Below are 16016 nucleotides of genomic sequence, written 5' to 3' on the forward strand. Positions count from 1 at the left end.
TGGCTACTTCGACTTTCAGGTACGACTTCGACTTCGAATCGAACGATTCGAACTAAAAATCGTTCGACTATTCGACCATTTGATAGACTAAGTACTGTCTCTTTAAAAAAACTTCGACCACCTAATTCGCCACCTACCGAGCATCAATGTTAGCCTATGGGGAAGGTCCCTATAGGCTTTCTAGCCAATTTCTGATCGAAGGAAAATCACTTGATCGATGGATTAAATCGTTTGAATCGTTCGATTAGAAGGATTTAATCGTTCAATTGAACGTTTATTCCTTCGAACGTTCGATCGAACGAATATCGCTAAATCCTTCGACTTCGATATTCGAAGTCGAAGGATTTAACTGCGACGGTCAAATATCGAGGCTTAATTAACCCTCGATATTCGACCCTAAGTAAATGTGCCCCTAAATATTCCCTATTTGCTATATATTTTTTCCCTAGCTTTTCAGCGCTGACCTCTACAGTCTGTTGTGCTTTTTCTGATCTTCAAATTGGGATACGGACATCTGCCATTAATTTATACATGATCTCGACAGGTTTGAGATGCCGGGTTTTGGAATCCTGGCTTTTTGAAGCATCGTATAATAAACTAAAAAAATATCAAGTTTTTTTTCTACAAAAAAAATTCTAGTTTTTGCCCCAAAAAGCCCAGCCAGAAAAAAATCGAGGTTTAGTAAATAACCCCCTTACTATCTTATAGAATGGTTAATTCTAAGAAACTTTTCAATTGGTCTTCATTTCTTTTAATTTATATACTTTTTGGATTATTTCAAATAGGGGTCACGGACCCCATCTAAAAAACAAATGCTCTGTAAGGCTACAAATGTATTGTTATTGCTACTTTTTATCACTCATCTTTCTAGTCAGATCCTCTCCCATTCATATTCCAGTCTCTTATTCAAATCAATGCAGGGTTGCTATGGAAATTTGGACCATAACAGTCAGATTGCTGAAATTGCATATTGGAGAGCTGCTGAATAAAAAGCTAAATAACTCAAAAACCACAAATAATAAAAAATGAAAACCAATTGCAAATTGTCTCCGCATGGCACTGTCTACATCATACTAAAAGTTAATTTAAAGGTGAACAATCCCTTTAAGGATGCAAAAGAGCTTCCATCTGATTTGACCTTCAAAGCTTCTAGTTCAGCCAATGCCCACCCACCCTCAATCAATATCTGTCAATCATCTGAGGAACTGACTGACAGCTAATGGATGATACAGCAGTTGTTCAAAGCTGATGTTCCACAAATGGACTCATGGCTGAACATTTCAGATTAAACTGAACAAATTGCCCTGTGATGCTTGCACCTCTTTTCATCCTCTGTAGACTGACTGACTATTGAATAACATTTAAGGTAGGAAAAACATTCTTGCAGATGCCATATTTAACAGCTGCAACCTCCTGCTACATAATGGATTCTCTTCCTATTTATCTGTCAGCTCTGCTTCCTACAATTAACAAGAATACACAACGTTAAGCACAGGGAAGAGATGAGGAGAGGATGTAGCAGGCTCTATTTATAGGGCAATCCACAGGTAGCTGGGATGTTATCATGAGACGCCACTGATTTCAAACTTTGCAGGATACAGGGCTAAAATAATGTATTCACTGAAAAACATAGGAGAGTAGTCTGGTAGAACTTTAGATTTAGTGCATGTTCTTTTGCACTAAGACTTCTGAACCACCTGGAAACCTAAAAGGTGTCACTAATGAAGACGGTGAAACGTTTTCGAAAACTGTCATTTGTAAACATTAGCAACTTCACGGCGTGACACAAAAATCACAGGTAATCCAAATGTTCTTATATAAGCAGTGATGAGCAAATTTTTTTCAGCAGGCATGAATTTGTGGCGAAATTCTGCATTTTTCCATCTGCAAATATTTCCGCAACATCGTTGCAACAAAAAAGTTGACGCAAGAAAAAAAAAAAACCCCATTGACTTTAATGCATTTGGACAAAAAGTCGCCAAGACAAAAAAGTCAGCACAAGAATAAACGTCATTGTCTTAAAAAAAAAGTCGCTTACATAAAAAATTTGTAGCGCATCAATGCATTTCCCGAATTTTTCGCTAATTTTTCAGCAGTTTCTGAATTTCTTCAGCAAAACGGGACAGATTTTGCTCATCACTATATAAAGCAGTTATTATTAGGCCACACCTGCTTATCATCATTTATTTATATAGCCTGAAAATATTATTTATCCCTTTATAGTATTAACGTAAAACGGTTACAGAATGAAACAGCAGAATTAGAAACTCTCTTCAAATATTTCTAAACTTGTGATTGGTGATCTAACAGCTGTATACTATACACGAATATATTTTAAATTTCCATTAAAAAGTACTTTCCCAGCTTAAAGGAGAACAAAATAAACAAATTTGTGTAAATATGTTTACCGTGCTATTCTGAGCACTTTTGCAATTTTTTTTTTTTTTAACAAAAGTTTTTTTTTATTTAGTTCAATACAGTACATTAACATGGATGAGATACAAGCTTACTCAGAGTTTACAATAGTCATGACATCCTTATACCATATTTGTAGCTTCTATACCTTGTATGTACTACCTTAATTACCTTGCTACTAGCTATCCAATAAACCCAACTAAACTTAACTTTGCACTGCTTCATTATGTTTGTATTGCACTCTACCTATGGTGCGGAAAAGTCTGAGTAGGCATGTATATATTCCTTTCTTGTCTAGGTTATCCTTGGAAACATTAGGGTAGTTGCCTCAATTCTAATTGAGACCATCGTGTGCGTCAATCCAAGGGGACCATATATTCTCAAACTTTGCCGGGCAACCTCGTCTGATATAGAGAAGTTTGTACAGTGGTACTGCATGTGCAATCTGCGTCTCCCAGAAATGTACACTTGGGGCTTGAGGCGCCTTCCATTGCATAGTGATGGATTTACGGGCATAAGCAAATAGTATGGAAATCAATGCTTTCTCTGCTACCGTGGGAGCTAGATCCGCAACTTGATTCAGAAGCATTCCCCGGGGTTCCACTATGATTGGTGTATCCATCATGTCGGACATATACTGTGCTATTTCCCTCCAGAACCTTTGTATCTTATTACACGACCAGACCATGTGCATGAAGTCAGCTGGAGAGAGATGGCACCTGGGGCATTCATCCACCTGGGTTGGGGACATTTTGGCTAGCACACTAGGGGTAAGATATGCTCTGTGTAAAAACTTATATTGTATCATTTTATCCCGGGAAGCCACAATATGGTCAAAAATAGAATCGAGGACCTCTTTCCAAGTGTCAGTGTCTAACTCAGGGATATCTTTACGCCACTTCTCAAGTAGTTTACCCAGTGGAGACTTCCCCGCAATAATCAGGATGGCATAGAAACTGGACAGGTGTTTGGTGTGTACGCTAGCTAGTGCCCTTTTTTCTATCTGCGTAGGCTCGGTATTCAGTATCACCCCTTTGAACTGGGCTTGTGCGGCATGTCTTAGTTGGATATACCTAAAAAACATTTTATTGGGGAGATCGAACCTCTCTTTCAGGGTTTGAAAGTCCATTAACTTACCATCTGACATTATATCCTGAATATACTTTATTCTATAGTTGGCCCAGGCTTGAGGGTCCGGTACAGTCTGCATATGCGGCAATTTGGGGTTGCCCCAAATAGGGATGAGCCCTGAGCAGTGACCCTGCAGTTTGGGGAGAAGACCATGAGCAGTGTTCCATGCCCAAACTACTTCTCTCACAGGTGTACTTGCTTGTATTGCATATTTACAACCTCTATAGAGGAGATTTTTGAGTTCCTCATATGACCCAATATGTTGTACTCTAAGCGTGTGGCAGGATTGTCCAAGCAAGGGGTCACCCACCCTTTAGCTGTAGCCAGCTTCGCTGCTAGGTAATACAAGAAAAGATTCGGGGCTGCCAACCCCCCTGCATTGGTGGGGAGCTGTAATTTTGCCATGGCAATCTTTGGTGTAGATGGGTGCCAATATAGCTGCGTAAGTAGGCACCTGATTTTCTTGAAGAAAGTATTTGGGATCCTTACAGGGGATTGCCTAAATACATATGTAAACTTGGGTAACATTACCATTTTAAATAAATTAATGCGTCCAATCAGGGATAATGGTAGGCGAGTCCATATTTTAATTTTCTGTTCCAGACCCTGCATCAAGGGCATTAAGTTTAGCTCTACGAACTTGCCTGGGTCCTTATGGATGTTAATACCCAAATATTTGAAGCTATCTGTCCAACGTAAGTCTTCTGGCAGTACCGGTAAAGGGTTTGGTAAGGAGTCAACTGGGAAAAGAGCGGACTTACTCCAGTTAACCTTAAGCCCTGAATAAGAAGTGTGGACATTAATAATATCCAAAGCTGCCTCAAGGTCACGGCCTGGATTAGCTAGGTATAGTAATGTATCGTCTGCAAACATGGATATTTTTTCTGTTAACCCCCCTATCTTGAGCCCCTCTATCCTAGCTGATTGTCATATCATGCAGGCCAAGGGTTCCATGGCCACTGCAAAGAGTAGGGGGGAGAGAGGGCAGCCCTGCCTAGTTCCCCTATAAAGTTTAAATGGCTTGGAAGAGTTGGAATTCGTGCGAATAGAGGCTTCCGGAGCACTATATAACATTTGCACCCATTTCATGAATTTGTCAGGGAACCCCATACACTTCATACCTGCCCACAAATATGGCCATTCAACTGAGTCAAACGCTTTTTCATTGTCAAGGGTCGCTATGACCCTAGCTTTGGAATTACCATGGTCTATCAAGAGATTTGTGTAGAGTCGTCTGATATTTATGTCAGTGGTTCTCATGGGTATAAAGCCTGACTGATCAACATCAATTATTTGCGTGATGACTGTGTTGAGACGCCTAGCCAGGACCTTCGCCAATATCTTGGCATCACAGTTCATTAAAGAAATCGGCCTATATGATGCACATTCCTTCAAGTCTTTGTTTGGTTTCGGGAGGACTATAATTAGGGCTTTATTCATGGATGCAGGCAGGGGTGTGCCCTCCCTAACGTCATTAAATAGTTTAACCAAACTGGGGGTCAACTCCTTTTTATACGTCGAATACCATTCCATTGGGATCCCATCTGCCCCTGGAGTTTTACCCCTCGGGAAGGAAGCTATGGCATCTGCAATTTTGTGGGCTGCAATAGGAGCGTCCAGCAATAGCCGTCCCTGCATATCTAAGGTGGACATGTCCACCTTCCCTAAGTACCTTAGAATGTCATCGCAGTCAAACCTAAGTTTAGAGTCATATAGAGCTGAGTAGTATACCCGAAAAGTGTCATTTATTTCCATAGGGACTGTTGTAAGATCTCCCGATCCCATTTTTATTACAGGTATAGTCGTCAATTGGTTGGGGTCTCTGCTTAGATATGCTAGTAGTTTACCACATTTGTCCCCTGATTCCAAGACATTAGTTTTGTGATACAGTATGTTTTTCTTAACTGCTGCGGTTTGGGCTAAGAGGAGTGCTGCTTGCGCCTTTTTCCATGTTATCATATTATCTGCGTTCGGATTAGCTACGTATTGGGCCTCAGTAGACTCTAATTCCTGCTGCTTCCCATCAATAAGTGCCATGGCCTGATTCTTACCTGTCGTATCATCATGGAGTATTCACCCCTAACATACGCCTTTAAGGCATCCCATACAATGGGGTCACTTGCAGTACCTGAATTTAGGGACAAGAATTCCGTTATTGAAGTAGCCATAGGTGGTACCAATTCTGGGTGAGTAATCCAATGTTGGCTCAGTCGCCACACAGTGTCCTGGGGTTCAGGACTGACCTGCAGACACAAACTAATGGGAGAATGATTGGAAATGCCTCTGGTCAGTATTTGAATTCCCATAGTTGCACGGGCTACCTCAGGGGAGCCTAAGGCTAGATCAATGCGTGAGAGGGTATTGTGGGCAGATAAAGCAGGTATATTGTGTAACCCCTTCATTTCGGGCCCTCCATAAATCAGTTAAGAGAAATGTATCCATCCATTTCCGCATTGCCTGGTCACTCCTAGTGGGTACAGGCAATCTGTCAAACTCTTTGTCAATTACATTATTGAAGTCACCCATAAGTATGATAGGGGCCATAGGCAGTGTGGAAACTTTGTTCATTACTGTATATAGTAAATTATCTACGAAGGGTGGTGGGATGTAGATATTGACAATGGTCCATTGTTTACCCATAATAGAGAGATGCAGTATTAAAAACCTTCCCCCAGGGTCTGATATGACATTATGTAGGGTATACATACATGATTTAGCTATGAGTATGGACACCCCTCTGGAGTAACTGGAGTATGGCGCATGGTATGCCGCCGCCATCCACGTTTTTTTTAAAGTCATGAGTTTGCTCCCATCTAAGTGCGTCTCTTGAAGCATCATAATCTGCGGGTTTTGCCTCCGAATGAATTTGTTAACCAGACCCCTTTTAATCGGATCCCCCAGACCCCTAACGTTCCAAGACATTATCTTAATGTTATACATTGACAACAATATAAAATAGAAGATGCAATATACTTTCCCATGCCCCGTCTGACCGGCCAGACCTCCTCAGCTTCCTTTGTGTCCCAATAATAAGTAGCTGTGCAGTGTGTAGAGTCTTTTCCCAGAGTTTTACAATCAAGATCATCAAAGCAGTGCCGAACTCCCATTGCCCCCACCCTATCCACCACCACCCCCAACTCGTAGCGGATCTGAATCCCAGTAACCAAATGAGTGAAGAAAAGTGACATAACCAGAGTCTCAATGGGTAAAGACATGTAGTACAGTGACGGACTTGGATTGTGTCCCCGTGCCGGCACCCTCACAGGATAAATGAGTGTGCATCCTAAGAGAATAGTCTACAGGTGTTATTGGGCCTAGTGAACCCTCAATGCGCAGCGTTCATACTTATCTGCGAGGAGATCTCCCGGCATTATGCTCCAGCCAAGCGTCCACCTCCCGAGCCGATGAAAAGAAGTGGGTGTGCCCATTTTCTACCAGTCGCAGTTTTGCAGGGTACAACATTGCGTAGGGCAGTTGGAGTTGTCGTAAGCGTTTTTTAACATCCGTAAATTTCATCCGTTGTTTGCGGATTTCAATTGAATAGTCAGGATATATGGAGATCCTGGAGTTTTCAAACAGGAGATCACCTTTAGTGCGGGCCTCCCGCAGAATTTTATCTCTGTCTCTGTAGTTAAGTAGTCGAGCAATCATAGGTCTCGCCTGTGAGCCCGGTGGAGGTGGTCTGCCTGGCACCCTATGGGCACGTTCAATTGTAAAGGTAGGTGAAGAAATTGCAGGAAAAGTGTCCTGTAGCCATTTTTCTAGAAAAGCCTCTGGCTGACCCCCTTCCACTCTCTCAGGCAGACCAAGCACTCTGATATTGTTGCGCCTGAGCCTGTTTTCCAGGTCATCCGCTTTAGCTTCAGTGGTGGTCAGCCTTTGTTCCAGGGATTGGAGCTGGGCTTGGAAGGGGTGAACTGTATCTTCCAAATCTCCCACCCTCCGTTCCACTTCTTGGGTGCGCTCCCTTATATTCTGGATGTCATGGCGGAGTATATTAAAATTAGACTGGAGCTCATCAATCTTCCCAATAGTGGTGGCATGGTTGCTATTCAGGTTGCTATTCAGTAATGAGATGATTTCTGCCAGAGAGTACTGATCCATTAAAGGGGGTTGTATGGAAGAAGAGGTACTTGCCATTGTGTCGGTCTCCATTCCCCCAGGCTCATGTTGTTCCCTGCTGTCCTCCATAGCAGGTGAGGTATGCTGTGCTTGCCTGCCTGTCTTTGGTGGACTTGCTGTAGGAGAGGCAGCCTTGAATTTATTAGCGCTGGCTCTAGGCTCTCTGACAAATCTCTCCTAGCACTGCAGCGTGGTTGCGGCCGCCATTTTGTTTCCCCTCCTCCGCTTGCAAGCGCTTCTGTTTAGGAGTTTGCTCACGGTTTCTGCTCATCTCCGTGATGCGGTTCTGTGCTGGGCGGCTTCTGGAAACGAAGAGGGACCCGCTGGTAACTTTTGGCCCCTTAGGATGCACTATTTTGAACCGTTTTGTGGGTCCCGGTCTGGAGCACTAGAAAGTGCCTGCTACCTGCTCTGCATGCGGCCACGCCCCCCCGCACTTTTGCAATTTAATTGCTTTTTTTCTAGTTTTCAGGATATTATCAGTTTTTACACTAATATAATACAGAGCTGTCCAATTAGCAGCCTTGTGTAAATGTATGTAGTACAGTATGAACTGTTCATCTTAGAGGGGTTCTGATAGGTTTCCCTGTTTCTTGCTGTATTCTGCCTTCCCTATGCTCTCTATGTGTGTCATAATCTGCCTGCCCTGTGCTCTGTGTGTGTGCCATGAGCCCTAAATGTTCTATGCCGCTATCTGTTATCACTGCAACACAAATATTTCCATCTAACCAATGAATCCTACTATTTAAATAACCAGACTGAACACCAACATTTGTGGAAAAATTAAGAGGGACCAGAGGTCACAGCTTTAATAAACATTTAGCATATCAAGTCCCCTCCGCCAAATGCTGCCCAGTTGACATCACATGTAATTTTTTAAGAGCATCAACCAAAGAGGAGCCCAGAACCTTTTGTCCTGCTCTCCCTGGTTTCTCTCAGTGCGCCCCATGGTGGTCTATACCACAGGTTTGTGTGCAACCCTGACTATACAATCACAGTCTGCTAGCCTGGGTATAGGACCCAATCCTCTGGCACTTTCTTTGTCCTGCTGCATTCCGCCTGAGCATCTACCAAGGAGGAGCCGAGAGCCCTTGCCTTGCTCCACCTGGCTGCTCTTTTCTCCGTGCGCCCCTTGGTGGTCCATACTTTAGGCGTCCTTGCAAGCCTGACCGTGAGAATGCCTGCTAGCCTGGGTATAGGACCCAACCGTCTGACGCTTACTCTGTCATACCGCATTCTGCTGCTTTGAGTTCTGATGTACATTCTGCCATTCCTGCTTGTGACCTCTGTCCTCTTAAATATCTGAACCTGTACAGCTAAGGGGTTGGGAGGGTGGGAAAAACACAAAACAAAAGGTTATCTGGCCCCTCCCCCCCCACTACCTCGACTTTTGAATTTTAATCTTCTCCCCTCTCATACCTGCCCTGAACCAAGGGGAGGGGGTTGAAAACAACCAACTAGAGAGACCCCACTCCCTCCCACTGGCAGTCAGCAATACCTAGCCCCAAGAACAATAGGTCTCATGGGCCACCATTTAAGGAATTGCAGTCATCTTACTCTGCCTGTCCTATGCTCCCTGTGTGTACCATACTCTGCCTTCCCTGTGCTCCCTGTGTGTGCCATACTCTGCCTGCCCTATGCTCCCTGTGTGTCATACTCTGGTTGCTCTATGCTCCCTGTGTCATACTCTGCCTGCCCTATGCTCCCTGTGTGTACCATACTCTGTCTGGCCTATGCTCCGTGTGTGTCATACTCTGGTTGCTCTATGCTCCCTGTGGCATACTCTGCCTGCCCTATGCTCACTGTGTGTGCCATATTCTGCCTGTCCTATGCTCCCTGTGTGCCATACTCTTCCTGCCCTATGCTCCCTGTGTGTGCCATACTCTGTCTGCCCTATGCTCCCTGTGTGTCATACTCTGGTTGCTCTATGCTCCCTGTGTGTGTCATACTCTGCCTGCCCTATGCTCACTGTGTGTGCCATATTCTGCCTGTCCTATGCTCTCTGTGTGTGCCATACTCTGCCTGTCCTATGCTCCCTGTGTGTGCCATACGCTGCCTGCCCTATGCTCGCCTGCCCTATGCTCCCCGTGTGTGCCATACTCTGTCTTCCCTGTGCTCTGTAGCATTGCCCAGTGTTCCTTTATTACTTTTTTTTGTCTGTGAATGCTGGACTGTGGGTAAATCTGGAGCAGGCACTCAAATAAAAAAAATTTCCATCAAATTGTTGAAATGAAGTAAAAGAGATTTATTGTGTCCTCTGCCTTACGCGTTTCGTGTTACAAACACTTAATCATAGGCTTAATGTGAATGCTGGACTGCACTAATTTTGATGTTTTTAATTATGGCAAATAAACGTTTTTAAGGAAAATCCATTTGGGCTGAAATAGCTCCCTCTTCTCTGAACCTGTTTTGCCTTACCCTAAAGCTGGCCATACTTTCTATGTCATCTGGAGATAATCCTGCGATCCCGTTAGATTGCATAATATTAACTGAACAGATTTTTAATAAGTCCTATTTGCTTGGCTCATTGAACATAGGTGAATATTATCCTTAATGAAAACTATATATATTATATTGCTGTATACAGGAAACCCAATGCTTATTTATTAAGGGCCCTTAAGTACATAACCACAAAAGTTTTGTCTAAACACATCTTGAAATGCAGGATTATAAAACCCCTCACTTTAAAGCTTTTTTATCATTAAGTGCTTATATTCAGGGGCGTAACTACAGAGGAAGCAGACCCTGCGGCTGCAGGGGTTCCAGGAGGTATAGGGGCCCCATGAGGTCCTAATTAATGAGTAATTATATTATATATTGGTAAGACAGGACAACCTCTGGATAGTTTGAGGGCCCCTCAAATTATTCTGCCATCGTTCCCAGTAACATCTAGTTATGCCACTGCTTATATCATTAATAAATAATGACAATGTCTGAAATTGCAAGTTATTACATAATCAGCCATATCACAATCATTGCAGTGTTTACTGCGGTGACATATAGGAACTGGGTAATTGTCGCTTTGAAATTCTCAGTTAATTAGAATACAAGCATGCAAGTGAAAGAATTTAGGGTTATGATATGTTTCTTACATGTTGTTCTTCTTATGGTTGATGGTGTGTTTTGTTAACAACTGAGCTGTGAACATTCCGTTATGCATTCCAGTGTCTGAAACTGAATAAAAAATAGAGTTTGTATTCAAACATATGTGCACTCATGAAAGGCACAGTGTCAGTGTTTCAGTCCCTGGTCTTCATCAGGACAAAGCAAATACGATACATATTGTAGAACATACTCCCAATCCATGTCTGGGCGCAAAGCAAAATAAAAATCAAATGGAAAACATATTTTTTTTTGATCTGCTTTCCCCCATTCTCAAGACCTTTTGTGTTTGACAATACTAAATCACAGTTGATTTAGAGCAATTAGTTTAACAATATGAACTATGAGCACAGCTCAAGGTGTGTCCTACTATTCACCTAAGTGCTAGCTCACTGGCCATTCTTCAGTAACATGCTCCTGTTAATTTAATAGTGAATAAAGTACCCCCTCTTGTGAAATATAAGGATATTATAAGTTACCAAGGAGTTCGATGACCATATAAAAAAACAATGCCGAATCTCTTCCCTTGTTGCTCTATGGCACAACGTTATGGCCACTGAAACCATGACCACCAACTGTATCTTCTGTCTCAAAGCCAATCGAGGTTACAAGTGGGAAACCCAGGTTTTCCAATATGTTCCAGCTATGTACTGACAACTTCCAATACAGAAAAAAATTGATACAGGCAAAACTGAAAAATCTTGTCTGATGACGGTTTCACAAAAAGCTATACTACTTGGACAAGAAATGGTTAATTTAACGATTTATTAAAGGGGGCCTGTCACCCAAAAAAAATGATTTAAAATACTATTTTATGACATTAGTCAAGCAAAATTAACTTTAATTACACTATATAAATTATTTGTAACGTGTTTCCTTCAGTCTGGAAATTCATCATTATAGCAAGCAGGCAGGAGCCATTTTGTGGACACTGATATTAAGGCAAGCCTTGCATCATCTCAGAATCTTGTTTGTGCACCAGAATGGGGGACCCAATGTCCATCCCCATGCCCTGGCTACACAATTAAATGGTGAAGAGAACGGGGGAATGTGGGGAGAGCAGTGACATCTAGAAAGTGCTGAATGGAAAGTGAAAGTAATTGTCTGCCCCACCTCTATGCCTAAGGCATAAAATAGTAAAGCACAACACCTCAACCTTGCATGGAAGGTTGGCACTAAGTGGTCTACTACACCCAAAAGGGACACTGTGGCAGAAAGCATTCATGGGAAATCTAGGGTGGTTGCTAAGGAGGCTGTTACTTGAGAATTTAATGTGCTCTTACATGCAATGAAAGCATAGACTCAAGAACTGTTTTGCCATTTTGCTATTAAAATAAAAGGTGTACTATGTATGCTACATAATCAGCTCTGACTGTCAATTCCCTCTTGCCCAATGGGAATGACTACATTCATCTTTTAATCACCTCTTTTATCTAATGCTGTCGAAAAGCAGTCAATATGTTGTGTGATCATAGCTAAAATAAATATTTCTCAGGCTAAATGAAACACTAGGGGTTAAAAGTATGAAATTTCCTCTTTTGCTCCAAACACTTTATTTATTGCAGCTACATTCAGCCAAACATTCCCCTGCACAATGTCATGATAAATGCCCAGGAGATATAATTATCTCCCTCACCAGTCGTTCATTCGCTCATAGCGATATCATCACGTACTGGCCAAGAATAGACAGCTCCCTTTGGCCACGTTTTAAACAGTTGATGCCACGGCTAATTAGAGGATACAATTAACAAAAGAAGATAGATGAGAAAGTGTCAAAGTCTTAGTCATAGCTGTGCCCCTCTTGCCCTTAAAACACACACTCTTAGTCACGCAAGGATGTTCCAGTATCCGGTTATTAAGTTATCAGTATTATTATATCTTAAGCAGCAGTGACATTTTATGAAATGAAGACAGTTTCCATCTATTTACCAGTTCTAAGAAGGAGATGGAGCCAGTGAAGCATTATGACACTGTATATTAAGAGTATAAAAAAAACCTGATGTGTCTCCTCACTGACATCACAGTAAATTACAGAACAGAAAATGGCTCATAGCTTATGTCAAATGCAGTTTCATAAATAGAATTTTTCTAATATGGTGTCCGGTATATTTACATTATTGGAAATGCTAGTCCTTTTAGACAACCAATTTTCACAAAAACAGTTCATTATGTAGAGGTGGATTAAGAGCCTGAAGTTTGTTTAACCAGAGAAAAGTCAAAGACAAAATACAGACATTTCCAACATGAGCTGAATGAATAGGGCTTGAGCTGAACATACTTTTTATACATTGCTTTAGTTAAGAAATATCTATGGGTTCTGCTATTTGTGGCACTGAGAATATGGCAGTTTCATTTTAGTACTTCCTGTCCCTTAGAACTTCGAATGAACTCATAAAACAAATTATCTGGTCACTGAAATATCTCTGATAATAAACTGCTTAAGGGCAGAGACACACGGTCAGATTCGGGGAGATTAGCCGCCGGGCGACAAATCTCCTCTTCTTCAGGGCGACTAATCTCCCCGAACTGCCTGCCCTCCAACGACTAGGGACCCGCACTCCCCTGGCCTTCCTGTGTCCCTATAGACCCCCCCCCCAAAAATGTACCTTTATGGCAGAGACACGCAGTCAGAATCGGGAAAACTTTGGGCGACTTCGGAAAACTATGTGCTCCAAGTGCCATCCCGCCGGTGATTAATATTCTAGCCGGTGGGAAGGCAGTTTGGGGAGATTAGTCGCCCCAAAGAAGAGGAGATTTGTCGCCGGGGGACTAATCTCCCCGAATCTGACTGTGTGACTCCCCCTCCCTGGTCCAATGCTTTTGTTTGTTTAAAGGTAGATAAGGAGCTCTGAACAAATTGCCCTGTTTATAAAGGGAGGGGGAGTGAGTTCAGTGAACATAGCCCAACATTCAAATTAGTTCTTTCTCCCCCACCCAACAGTCAAATGGTTTGTGCTGTAAAGTCCACCATACCTCTAGCAATGCCGTTATGCACCAAACAGTGATTTGAGTTTGTGTTCCTACAGCTGGTGGGCTTAAAAAACATTGTTTCTTATAGTGCCAACTCAATGGATTACATTGAAGCACATAATGTATCATAGAAATCAATATATTTACTGTCTCCTACAGCTGTACCATCTAGCTATCTGTTAAGGTGGCCATAGACGTAACAGTTACGATCTTTCTTGGAAAAGATCTTTCCAAGAAAGATTGTTTATTTCAATACACATGTGTAGAGCTAAATCGTCAGATATACAGGTAGAAACAATAGAATTCTACCTGTATCTAATGATTCAGCACTAACAATGGCTGATGTTTGGGTGACTTCAAAGGCACCCGATCAAAATTTTCCGTCCAGCCTGATCGACAAGCTGACCGATGTTAAAGTCTTCTGCTGATATCGGTCGGCTCTTTTCCCACCATACACGCACAGAATATTGTATGAAAATTAGTTTCGTATGATATTATCTGTGCGTCTATGGCCACCTTTAGTCTTCAGTTTCCCCAGCTGGTGCTGTAGCAGTTTTCTGCTGTTACCTCCTTCAAGTCCCTCAAATACTGTTACACCATCCAGCACTCCATCATCAACCACTACCATCTGTCCCTCATTCTGCTGAACCATCATGTTATTCATCACCAACTCCTGGAAGTCCCTCTAAATACCTATTTCTGTGCATTAATGCACCTTTACTGCTACTGCACTGGTACAGAAAAAAATTAAGCAGAGACTTGTGTGGTGTTCATACAAATGGCCTGTATATGTCACTATGCACATACTTATACTGTGCATACTTCCTGGTAGCTTAAAATTGAAAGTTACTGTTGTGTAATGCCTGCATGACTCTGCTAATAAAGCAATATACTCTCCTCATCCTCGGCTACCAAAACATAACAAATGTGACAAGGATGGCTCTTCTACCTCTGCAGCAGCCTGCACCTTTTCTTCCAAACCCTGGTGAGCCTACCATACATTTTACTGCTTGGATCCGTATGTTTGAAAATTACATTATTGCTGCTGACCAAGGAGAGATTTCTGCTGCTAGAAAGCGTGCTTTACTTATTCACTGCCTGGGAGCAGAGGGACAGCGTATATTCTATACATTACCATTTCTTGATGATACTTATGAAACTGCTCTCACTGCTATAAAGAATAGAGATGTCGCGAACTGTTCGCCGGCGAACTTGTTCGCGCGAACATCGGGTGTTCGCGCTCGCCGGAAGTTCGCGAACGTCGCGCGACGTTCGCCATTTTGGGTTCGCCATTGTTGGCGCTTTTTTTTGCCCTCTCACCCCAGACCAGCAGGTACATGGCAGCCAATCAGGAAGCTCTCCCCTGGACCACTCCCCTTCCCTATAAAAACCGAAGCCCTGCAGCGTTTTTTCACTCTGCCTGTGTGTGCTGAAGAGATAGTGTAGGGAGAGAGCTGCTGCCTGTTAGTGATTTCAGGGACAGTTGAAAGTTTGCTGGCTAGTAATCGTTTTGATACTGCTCTGTTATTGGAGGGACAGAAGTCTGCAGGGGTTTGAGGGACATTTAAGCTTAGGTAGCTTTGCTGGCTAGTAATCTACCTTCTACTGCAGTGCTCTGTATGTAGCTGCAGTGGGCAGCTGTCCTGCTTCTGATCTCATCTGCTGACTGCTGCAATAACAGTAGTCCTTGTAAGGACTGCTTTTATTTATTTTTTTGTTGTTTTACTACTACTACTACTACTACTACTATAAGAGCCCAGTGCTATTAGTCTAGCAGTGTTGGGGAGTGGGACTGGTGTGCTAATCTGCTGCTCCTAGTAGTTCAGCAGCACCAACTTTAATTTTTTTTTTTTAATATTCTTTTTTTTTTTATTTTACTTTTTTTTATTTTACTACCGCTGTAGTAGTGTATAAGTTGACCTTTTAGGCATTATTTGCCCTGTAGGCATTATTTGCACACTGTTTTCTTCAACCCGCCATCGAGCTGTGTGACCTTGTTCACATTCTGTCTAAATATCCATAATATTACCGTCTCCAGAAAAAACACCGGAGTCACTTTTTTCAAGCAGCCATAATATATTTTACGTAATCCGTATCCACCGCTGTAGTAGTGTATACGTTGGCCTTGTAGGCATTATTTGCACACTGTTTTCTTCAACCCGCCATCGAGCTGTGTGACCTTGTTCCCATTCTGTCTAAATATCCATAATATTACCGTCTCCAGAAAAAACACCGGAGTCACTTTTTTCAAGCAGCATTCATATATTTTACGTAAT

Source organism: Xenopus laevis, chromosome 2L, assembly GCF_017654675.1.
Source record: "Xenopus laevis strain J_2021 chromosome 2L, Xenopus_laevis_v10.1, whole genome shotgun sequence".
Classification (NCBI taxonomy): domain Eukaryota; kingdom Metazoa; phylum Chordata; class Amphibia; order Anura; family Pipidae; genus Xenopus; species Xenopus laevis.